Source organism: Symphodus melops (genome assembly GCF_947650265.1).
Source record: "Symphodus melops genome assembly, chromosome: 7".
NCBI lineage: Eukaryota > Metazoa > Chordata > Actinopteri > Labriformes > Labridae > Symphodus > Symphodus melops.
This window is the reverse complement of record NC_136697.1, coordinates 17,606,524-17,618,668: the sequence shown is the minus strand read 5'-3', so window position 1 is coordinate 17,618,668 and position 12,145 is coordinate 17,606,524. Positions and strand designations below refer to the sequence as shown.

The following is a 12,145-nucleotide window of genomic DNA, read 5'->3' as shown; positions in this document are numbered from 1 at the left end:
TTATGTTCTTGCAAATTTGATTTCTCCCTCTGTCTTTCGTTTTCTCTGCCGCCCTCTGTCTCTCTCGCTTTCTGCATTTGTCTTCATCTCCCTCGTCCTCCTCCTCTCGCTTTCTGTCTCTCTGCTCGACACACACAAACACACACACACACTACACACACAAAGTCAAACTGTGTCTCTTGTGGTTGAGTTTATTGTTTGGTCTGTCTCTTCGTTCTCCCCCTCTGTGCTCCCTTTTGTTTTCTGTATGTTTTGTTGTATTGTGCACAGAGGCTGAGATGCAGATAGAATGCAGACAGTTTGCCCTGGGTGAAGAGAGCGCACAAGCACCCTTGGTATCTATTTAACAAAACACATTCATCTATTTACACAAACGTACAAAATGCTACCTACTTCTTAAGCACAGAATATAAGGTGTTTTTCATCAAAAAGATTTAATGAGTAATGTTTTGGGGGCAATTTATCCAGCCCTCTACACGGCCTTATTTTTCTATTTACTATATGCCAGCATGCCCTTTACCGTAGTAATCAGCACCTGCGTCTTATGTGCATGGATCATTAATCTTGCCTCGTTCATAACCTCAAAAAATAAAAACATAAAATTCTCATCCCTTGTATAAAAATCCCCCCTCTCACTTTCTACCTCTCTCTCTCTCTCTCTCTCTCTCTCTAACTCCCCCTCTACTGTTGGTAAATAATTCAACCTTTTCCCTGTAACAAGTGCTGGCCTTAATAGGGAGCAGTACCTGTAGTTGGGATAAACAAGGCATCAGGCCTCAGCAGTGAAACAGAGGGATTTGGGCTTCATGAGGGCAGAGGAATAAGTCTTTTCCTTCTGAAAGGCAGAGCAGACTGGCTGACATTAATTAAACCCTATAGGATAAAGGTTATCTGAGGCCCAGCAAAGCCGAGACCGTGCATGCGGGACGTTATGTCTGTCGAATCCTAATCAAGACTTCTTATTAAAGGGACATGTGTGGGCTCAGGCATGTAGAATACGTCTGGTGTGTTTATGCTGCTACGTTCCGAAACCTGACTCTTTCAGGGATTTATTTATGTGAAGGATTGTCATTTTAACTAATAGGAACAAAGTGCTGGTGAGTTCTGACCATCCATCTTCACATCAGACGCAAACTGATAATTAACCAATCAATTAATCAATCATTTTTCATTTATTTGTCAAAAGAAAAGAAAACAAAAGTTATCTCAAGACACTACATTTAGTGCAGGTTTATCTTACTCTTTGTATTATGATCATACCATACTCTACACTTAATTGTCATTATAGGTAAATGTATTTTGGAATCCAGAGCTGCACACATTGAGCTGCTTTCACAGTATATAGCCATCTGATGTGACTGTTTTTAGAAAGTATAAACACAAATGTAGTTACCATATGTGCTACATTTTCAATGTTCTTCACATTCCTAAAAATAAAAAATCATCTTTCTAGAGACTTCCCTGTTTAGAAAAACACTGTGATACCCAGTGTGCCCTGTGGTGGGAGGTGTACCTCCTCTCCAGATATTCTCCCATGGTGCACCTGTGACTCTGTCACCTGACCTGAGCTTTTGCATGGTGCTCGGGTGCCCGTGGCTCATGTTTTACAAATTACCCAGGGGGGGGTCGAGCACAAACTCTGTGCCACGTACTTTCCCCCCCTGTTGTAGTGCGTGGGATTATATTCCCAAACTCCAAACTACTGCCTCAAACAATGAAGAGCTGTAGAGATGACACTCACCTTACTAACCTACGACAGATCAGGAAAATCTAAATAAAGGCAGAGAGAAAATCCAGCAGAATCTTATATCTGCATGTGTTTGTGCTGTGTGTGTGTGCTCGGTAAAGAACGTCAGTATGGATCCTATAAGCAGTGGAAATCTTAGAACATCTCTTTTCCTCTCTCTCCCACCATCTTATTTGCATAAGTCAAATGTAATTTTAGGTCACCTTATTGGTAATATTCTCCTGATATTTGAAGTAGCCAGGTGAGTGGCGCGACACAGGTTTTATTAGCCTCTCATTGTGTGCTGTTTCTATATGAGTGAAACGGGAACACTGGCTCTTTTACTCTGTAATTACGTAACAGTGATGTCTTCTCCTCCATATACAGATAAAGGCTGATGTCCTCTCGTCTACAACAGCCCAGTGAAAAGTAATTAGCTGATATGGATGGTGCTGTCAGAGATAACTGATATTGGGGGAATATTACACTCACTCTCTCCAATGATGATCCCTGAAATGGGTTCATCACAGTAAGCTGCACATTCAGATAGATGTAAGATTTGAACATATACGGAGGAAAATTCCTTATTGCTGCTAAAGAGTTGCATATTCTAATATATGAAGAACTCTTAAGAATCAGTCTCCATACATACACTGGTACGCTGAGATTAAGAATCCTTAAATTCAATTTTATCAGAGGAAGATAATTAACTTCCGGTAGTTGGTAGGAGACATATTGTAAATAGCCTATTTGTTGGTGTGTAAGTAAATTGATGCATCTGGAGTACTTGGCCTTAGTAAAAAGGAAGAGGAGAAATATCCCCAAAGCTGTTGAAAGAAGGATATTCAAGGGTATGATGATCCTCAATAATCGAATCAAAATACATTTATAGGATTTTTCTTCTCTGACCCTGAAAGTTTTTTGTAAAGTACGTCAGCATTGCAAACTTTTAGCAAAACAATCTGAGGGATTTTTTTTTTTTTCAGCTGATAAATAGATAAACAGGAATAAATCAATGTGAAGTGATGAATGAATAAGTAAAATGCCCTGTAGTCATTTGTCTGGTTGTATGCAGGCCCCATATTCCAGCCCTGTTCTGCAAATGAAGATGAGGGCGAGGGCAGTGAAGGAGTTGCTTCATTCTGTGAGGCATGTGTCACTGTGCGTGTGTGCATGTGTGTGTTTTCCCAATACTTACTGGTATTAAGATATGATGATGAGCTGCCTGGATACCAGCAGAAAACAATGGAAGAGGAAACAAAGCAAACCCCTAAATCTGTCTGCCATTTGTGCTCACATACTGTACACACATGTCATGAGTATTCTGGCACAGTTACTGGGCCAGGGAAGTGCTGGTCTGGGGCCTGGCCCATTCTCCAGAGACACCCCCCCCCCCCCCCCCCCCCCACACACACACACACACACACACACACACATACACACACACACTTCCCTCCCTTGCCTCCTCCCTCTCCGCCCCCTTCCCCCTTCCTGTGCAGTCTGTGGACACAGTCTGAGGCGACAAGGTTGCACAACAGCTCGCAAAAACCTCCACTTTACAAACATGATAATAAAAAACACAGCCTGCCATTAAGAATTGGTTTAAGAGGAAATAATAATTAGGAGGACTGTGATAATTGTGTCAAGAGGGAGATAGATCAGACGAATTATGAGAAGAACCAGAAAATCTTGCCGTGGCTTTGTTACTTTGCTGTTGGTTCATTTCGACATTGATCCACCCTTCCATCTGTCATCCTTTTTTTCTGCTCCTTCGTCAACTCTCTGTTTCTTTCTCTCTCTCTTTCTTTCCCACTTTTTCTTGGATTGAAGAGTGGAGGAGCTTTCTGGCTTTAACAGAGAGGGGATGAAGATGTTTATTCATCTGGAGGGTATTAGAGCCATGATTAAGGAGAGGAGGGAGCAGAGAGGCTGATGCGACGTCTGCATCGCTCGTTCATGGGCCTGCCTGCGGGACTCAGGCCAACACACCAGGAAAACAAGAAATAAAGAAGAGTGAAGAAAAAAAAACTTGTAGTGAAATTCAATTCTCTCGGGAAAGGACAGAAGTTTGAATCTCTTTTTCGCCGTCTCACTCGCCCCTCTCATTCTTGGTCTCACTCCCTGTCCTCACAGCTAAGCTAATTATTAATGAATGCGGTTTCTGTTGAACCTTGGAGAGGTGTCAGTGCTGCAGTCACTGAGGGTTAAGAAATCTTGACATTTAAGACAGGGATGCATGAAAATACATCGTCTTGCTTCAGTTGATGCTTGTTTTTCTTCCCCCTCCCGCTCTCTCTCTCCTTCCAAGATGCATGTTTTCTTCTCCCTCCTGGGCTGTCTGCTGTTGTTTTACCACTGACAAGCCAGGATGGTGTTGAGGAGATATCAAATAGAGCCGGAGTGTATTAATCAGGGGTACCGAAGGGCATGGGTCAAGAGGCAGGGTCAGGCTTTTGTTGTAGTGCTAATGCTAAAGCTAGCTGACACATTATATCTGCGAGTGATTTCTCTCTTCCTCAGTAGAAAAGCAAAAAGGTGTTGATATAAGACTTTTTATGGCCATTTGGCAGACCAACTGTCTTTTTTCTAAATAGTCCCAGTGCACTAAAACATAAATCCAAATGTCTGAAGTTATCCTTCAAAAGTGAAATCACATTTGTTTGATGTCTAGCCCAAGTTTTATGGGTCACGAGTTTGCTCGATTAAAAAAAAGAGAGACCCTATTTTTCCCAATTCAGTGTGTGCTGTGCTTGGTTTTAAGTAATGGATAGCGTCTCTGAAACTTGCAGAGCAAACCCTATTTTAATGAAGCAACCGTATAGTAACTCAGCATATTTCTGTACGCACAACAATTTTTTCTTCTCCACAATGATCACATAAATCACATTTCTGTTAGTAACTAAGAGCACCCATATAAACTCCAGTGAGGAAATATAAGTAGAGATGTGATACAGTGCAGCACAGCCATGCAGCATCTCTCACATCAGCTGACTGACTGGCTTGCTCGATGTCCACTGGGTCCTCCGCATGGTCCGTCGCAGGAACACACACACACACACACACACACATACACACACATGCATATTAAAGCCCAGCCCAGCCCAGTCCTGCCTGGCCCAGTACTCCCTCAGAGCCAGTGCAGTGAGGCAGGCGGTGAAGGGCCATGCTGGGGGACAGATTGTCGTCCTCCTCTCTCCCCCTGGGAGGCTCACTGTGGCTGCTGATGCAGCCAAGACCTGGGGAACTGCCTCCTTCCTGTTTGTGCTGTAGTCCACCTGAAGTGGTCAACCATCCTTCCTCTCCACACCAGCAGCCGCTCTGTCCTGCAGGAGATGACACCATCACCACCAACACTCTCCCACACACAAACTGCTCCACCTACATGTTAAACACAGCTCTCACCAGCTTGCGTTGCAGGAGATTTAGATCTCAACGCTGCCTGTGTAAATACACACTGTATGATATGCTGACCATTTCCAAGTATTTGTCCTCACTTTACTTATGCAATTAGTACCTATGTACCTGTGCAATTAATATTACCATTTATTTAAAAAGGAGAAGAATTCTGCCCAGGTAATGCCATGCAAAAGTGTACGTGAATGTGAAGTGTACTTTGCTTCCTGTGTGATTTCCTTTTAATAATTCCAACACTTCAAATCAAGAAAAAAATCAGCTGAAACAATAAAACATCAACATTAGCCCTTGAGCCCCCCCACTGCACCCTGAATAGGAACCTGTAATGAATTCACCTTTCTTGAATAATAGTGTAATTAAATTTCTCCCCTTCATGTTCACCCTTTAGTTTTTTTTCTTCTCTTTTCTCTTTTGAACAGAAGACTTAATTTCAAAAGCAGCAAAATGAAGCACTCCTCACAATAACATTTCAGTTTAACCCTTTGCTTCACTCACATTGAAATACTTGACAGTCAGCCTCGGCCAAACATGATTACAAAAGATATCCTTATGCAAATACCAACATTTATTTGAAGTACTTTTTTTAATTGAATGATATTTCTTTTACAGTAGAACATGTGATTCACAGACATTAACCGCAATAGTGACGGATAGATAGATGGATGGATGGATGGATGGATGGATGGATGGATGGATGGATGGATGGATGGATGGATGCACTTTATTGATCACAAATTAGGAAATGTTGCTAATCACAGTAGTGTATAATAGTGTGCAGTTGTTATGCACGATAAGGCATATGTTGGCAGGCAAAAAGTCTTATTTGGCATGCTTTCAAAGTCCAATCAGTGCAGTTAAGGCCTATTACATGACATTATTTATATATAAAAACAATCTGCACAGACATCCTCCTTCATTTTAGAGGAATTATTTTCAGAAACGTCTCTCTTGAACATTATCGTCAGCAGTATAGATTTCAGTTGGCACATGTTGGTGTAAAGACACTAATGTAGCAGAGACGCACATCTGTAATAAGTAATGGAACACCACTTTTCATTGTGTCTCACTATTATGGAAAGATAGAGCCTAGTAAAGGATGACTGGCCGCCCTACTTTCTCTTCTCTGGCCTTCCATTTGTCTAACTTTCCTGGGACGCCACTGGGGCACTGTGATTTCTGGGACAGTGACCAAGTACTCCTGTCTGAGCTGGGGGACGTGGGTAATGTGGACAAAGTAGTTGACAGTTTGCCGCTTCCCCATGGTTGAGAGACAGAGCCATGAGGGCCAGAATAATGGACACACAGACCACAGAGACAGGACAGCGCTTGATGTTCCAGCTCTTGGTGTCAGGCCCCTGTGTGAAAAAATCCCCATGGCTGCAGTTTCCACACACGTACACACACACACAAAATCCAAGTGTGTGTGTGGAAATGTGTGCGTTATCTCGCTGCTAGAGCACTGATGATACCCCAGGAAGTGAGTCCTTATTTCATCTACCATTTTTCTACCTCGGTTCAGTAAAAGATAGCATCCTTGTTCAGCGCTGCTGCTCCAGTCGTCTCACACAACCCCTCCCTCTCATCATCTAGCATAGTGGATTTGATTGATCTGTAGCAAGGGGGGGCAGGGACCTGACATTTCTCAGTGATGTGTAAAAAACATATTGTGTTTGCTTAGAAAAAAAGAGAGGGAAGAAGGGAGGCAGCATGAGTATAAACACTACAAACACACCCACACAAAGAAAATACTATGTCTGAGGTTGAGAATAACAGTTCTGTTTAATACTTGAGCTTATTTGTGTTTTAATAAGCAGCATGCTGCAAAAAAAAAAAGTCTAACCACCTGGCACTTTTTTGACAGCTACTGGGAATTATCGTTGTTTCATTCTGACTGGATTTGATGTCTTAAAACAGGGATGTAGCAGGACTACTGTGAGCAAAGCCCAGCACTGGGTCTAGTCCAATATTTCTATGTCCTCTGAGCTCTCTGGCCTGAATCAACTGAGTGATTTGTTCATCTGACTGGAGTCAGTCCCAAAAAAAATCGACCACTGCTTCCTCCTCCTCTGTCAGGGAGATTGGATTCTTTGCTAATGTAAAAAGTTGTTTCACCACCTCCTCTATTAGATCTTAAGTGGTTGTGTCACAAACAGGGCCGTACATGATAGTGTGTTGTTCAGACACACATTGCTATTTGGGCATCAGAACAGAAAAAACGTTGAGATGACACATGTGTTTGTCTCACGGGATGGGCTCACTACTTTTCCAAGTAACTGTAAAAAGATCCCCTCTCTGAATATGAAGTGGGGTCATGGTGTTACATCAGACAAGTTGTCAGCTTTTTGTTTATTCATTGAATCCCCAATCCCCAATGTGCCACAAATACACTCGCACAAACACATCTCTTATGACAACCACTACGAACAGATCTCTGCTACAACACACAGGAAGATAAGCTTTGGCCGCTAGAAGTGTGGCCATGCTTTGCTTCACTGGAATGGCTTTTGAACAAAGTCTAGCTTGCTATAGAAGCGGCAGATGATAGCAAAAACACTTTTCTGATAAGATAAGGTCCTGGACCTGGATAAGAGTTTGGCGTCCTAAATAGAAGATATGTACTCAGTTGCTGTCAGACTGCGATAAGCCATCTTGAAACGCTTCCAGGACCTCAGACACGGAGGTCTGAGTGCCAACAGTGAGATATTCCCAAACCAAGGTCCATGAAAGGTTTCAGGGGGATGTATTACAGACTAAAACAATAGTATATAACAAATGCATGGTTAAGTAAGAACAATTTACATTTAGACTTAGTCTTTTTATTATTTAAAAAAAATAAGAGAGTGAGAAAGTTATTGATAAGTATGTTAATGTTGTTATCCTCCTCAATATAAGGGTAACAAATTACTTAACTACTAACAACAATACTAAAACAAAAGGTCAGCTTAGTGGATTTTTATTTTTTTATCTTCCTGACAAAAATACTTTCTTAAGACTGGTCATGTACAAAGTAAAGAAAAAGATCTTATATGGTTTTATTCTCAAAGTCTAAGTCGTACTCATGTTTGTAAAAAAAAGTGCAACATTTTAAGAGCAATGGTAAGACACAGATGATTCTGAGAGAAAGAGAACACCTAAAAGTTATTTCCGTTGACAAGGGGAAATTTTAGCTGCCAAATGTAAACATCAAATTATACTAGCTGTGAGGCATATACATTTGTGCTGTTATTGTGGAGTTGAACTTTTTCTACTTGTCTTATTCACGAGACTACGGAATCCTTATTCTTGTTTTCTCAGATTCTGTTATAAAGACAATTCTTCCACACAAACTCAGTTTGGTCGGTAGAATAGTGTGCAATAAAAGCTAATTTTCTCGATTTTAATGTGCCTAATTTTGTTAGAATATTTTATTGTTGTGCCACTGATGAGCTCACCGACCATTTATCCATGAATCATGCTCAGAATTAGTAAGCCAATAAGCCTGTGAAGTTTCTCTTGATCTTGTGCACAGCTCCGACTATGACTGTAACCTGAGGGGTATCTGTCTAAATAGAAGACAAATGGTATAATTCTTTTCAAATTATGTGTATCTTTTGGCATTTAAGGAGAAGAGACGGTATTCACCACCATATTGATTAGGGTCCGATGGGAAAACATTGGCATCTGGTAAATTAATGAGCTCTAAATATATGTTTATTTCTTGCTAATTCTATAATATATTAATTGCATTAATCAGCATGCTCTTATGGGGTTTGAAGCTGCGGCACTGTGTAGAAAAATGGCAAACTTACCTGTTCCCACCTTTAAAGATATTATTTGAACAGCAGTATTTACTCTGGGAAAGGGTGCTATAAATGAACATAGAGGAAGTGGTGCACAAAGCGTAGTTCAGACCTGCTAAAGGAAACTAGGAGTTACGTGTCAAGGTGGAATTTTCACTGGTTACTATTGCAGTTCAAGAAAAAAGAAACAAATTTATATGGAGCTCTTTTTAGGTTGTTTATTAACTTTATATATCGATTCCTTTGCCTTGACAGGCAATCATTTTTGTTATTTGTAAGTTTGGATCTGCTGTAGCTTAGAGCTGAATTTATATCTCAGTAATAATTGTGGCTGTGGAACATTTTTTGCCATTCCCCACAGAAATACTCCAAATGAGGTTGTTTTGTTCCATATAGGAGACATTTAAAAGAAAAAAGAGGGAGGGGGGTAGGGACAGAACTCCCAGAGAGGGACAGGCCTTAAGATGGAGGTCTTCCTCCCAGGACGTGACAGGCTGTTGGCTGGAGGATGCTCAGGAAGGCCTTGGCAGACCAACAAAGACAGCCCTTCAGCTGCAGGGTGTAGTTTTTCAGGCCCCAGCATCCCCTTTGGCAGCAGCACAGAGAATGCTGGCGTGCACAGGCCCCCGGCCCGAGAGACTGGGAAGTAAGGCCCGTTCTTTTATTTACTCAGGCTGCTGCTGAGGCCTGGGCATTTCTTGTCTGGGTGAAGAAGGAAAAAAACAAGTCTCTCTCTCTCTCTTTCCTCTTGAGGTCTCCTGAGGAAGATTGCACTTTCATCTATAGTTGTTCACACACTTGTTTCGGCCATTGCCCTTCTGTATCTTTGTGTTCCATGTGTACATTTATGCTTTCACGTATATGTTTGTTACTGTGAGTTAGTGCACAGTGTGTGTACTCACTCTCTGTTGTGTGTATTTCTGTGTGCTGGTGAGACAGAGAGAGAAAGAGTAAAATTGTAGTAAGTTTTACTATGTTAGACAGTTGTATCTGGACTGTGCAGTTTCTGCTCTGAGTCCCCTGAAAGATCTTTATTATATTTACATTTTGTTAATCAGTACTTTTGGATTACACAAAAAGACAACAGGGTTGCTCTTTTAACAAAAGCTAGAATTTGGAGGTTTGTGGCCAGTTTATTCATATTTAAGTCAGACTCGTATAATATCAACAGAGGCAAATGACTAAAAAATGTATTGCATAATATATTAATGTTTTATAACACAGCAGCTTCTCTCATGTATCATAAAAAGCACATTAACAGAGCTGTTTTCCATTCTATATAATGAATCTGCTAGACCCAAAGCAATGTTTCCAACTCCCACAACTTGTCCCCCAAAGATACAGGGTTATACATGTGTGTTATTGGAGTAAAGGCACCAGATAAATAATGTACATCAAATAAACAAATCAAAAAAAATGGAATGAGGTTGTCCTGGCAGCTGAGTAATGTCTCAAGGCGAAGGCATCCTCATTTAAGACAGTAGAATTTAATTTAGCCTTGTATACTGGCCCATTTATTTGTTTGTTTTATACTTTTGTCTCGAAGCCAATATGTTTGACTGTAAGGCATCGGCAGGGGTCATTCTTCTTGCACTGTCTTCTTCTCCTGTACCCTGGGAGGCAGTATGAGAGAGGGCAGATCCGCCCCCTCTGTGGAGGAGGGCATAGCACTGAGTCACCCAGCCTCCCTCAAACCAGAGAGAAATGGAGAAAAACACTGAGACATGGATGAGAGATAAAGCAAGAAAATCAACAAGGTTTGCTCCTTGAGTAAGATATGTGTGCAGAGTGGGCGCCTTGCCAGGGGTGGGAGGTTTCCGGGAGGGCCGCGGTGTGGAGGTGGGCTCTCAATGTGCAGCTTTCAGCAGTTTGGGGGGGCAAGGGAATGGCCTCCGACCCCATCTGTTTCCTGAAGATAGGCCTGATGGGGGTAAGTGCTCGGAGAGGGCATGATATCCTGACAAAGGGCAGATCTCCCTAGCAAAAACAACAGAAAGTGGGGGAGAGAGAGAGACTTAGATTTGTCAGCTTGAAAGGGAGTACAGAGGTTGGATCCTGGAAAGAGCTCATGCTTTTCCTAAGTCCTTCTCATAAATCTTTGCAGTTTCCTTTTGTTTTTCCCATTCCAAGTTTTGGCCTTTCGACACAGTTTTTTTCTCTAAAGGGGTTGGGATTATCCTGTTTTATTTAGGTAAGGAAGTTCACAGCACTTAGAATTCGGCAGCGGGAAGAAATGGTCTGTCACCTTTTGAACTGGAGGAAAGCAGTACTCTGTGTTTTCCATTCATATCACTGTACGGTGAACCATTGGAATGGAATGTCAGCAAAGAAGATTTGAAAAGGGACACTTAAAAGTTATTGTAAAACAAATGGGATCTCCATTGTGTGCTGACGGGTGTTCCTTGATCATTCTCTGCACCTGCTTGTCCTTGAGTGAGATTGTTAGCCACTCAGTTGTTTTCCCTGATTCTTTTTCCTGTCTCCTCTTTTCCTCCTTACCACCTCCCCTGCATCCGCATGTGGCACATTCATACATCTAGTATCACTTGCCTCACAACTAATAACAGACCTCATAGACAAATCTGATAATAGTGCTTGTTCTTTTCTCTGATATCTACTATCTCAAAGGCCTATGTATCATGAAAATGTTTTGGTTTTTTTTGTTTGTTTTTTTTTGTTTTTTTTTACTGTGCAGGGTTCCTAAAGGCTTTGCATAACTCTGGTCTCAATGGTAAATGTAATGGTATTCAGTCTTAAAACTTCTTTCCGTTTTTGTTGTTGTTGCTTGTTTTAAGGTCATTTCAAGGGTTCTTGTTTTTCAAATGTATGCTCGCAATTGCTCAGGAATAATAGAAATGTTCTAATTTACCTCATGCCGTGCTTACATCCTAAAGTACACAAATTGTCTTGTGTTGGCTTTAAATGTCAGGGAGATTGTGTTTTGAGTCACAGTGGGCTAAGCCATTACACGGCCACATACAAGGTTAATTGTATCAGAAGTATTCCCACTTACTCTGTTCCCTAATTATACTTTAAATTGCATATTCAAATGTAACTTTCGAGATAACACCTAACGAGAGGTATTGTTTCTGCTGAAGAAAAAAAATGTCTAGGTTGCAAAGACTTCTGATTTGATACACTTGAACCTTATAATTACTATGACAAACAACACTACAGTGGCCCACCTTTTCTATTCAGAAAAGGGAGACACATTTATTTGCTAATA

The 12,145-nt window shown here is 41.3% G+C and overlaps 1 protein-coding gene across 3 annotated transcripts in view; it reads left to right on the top strand.

Annotated features, from left to right (window-relative positions):
• Positions 1-12,145, top strand: part of LOC306827445 (zinc finger protein 521-like) — an 88,045-nt gene that overhangs the window by 26,662 nt on the left and 49,238 nt on the right. The window lies entirely within an intron of this gene.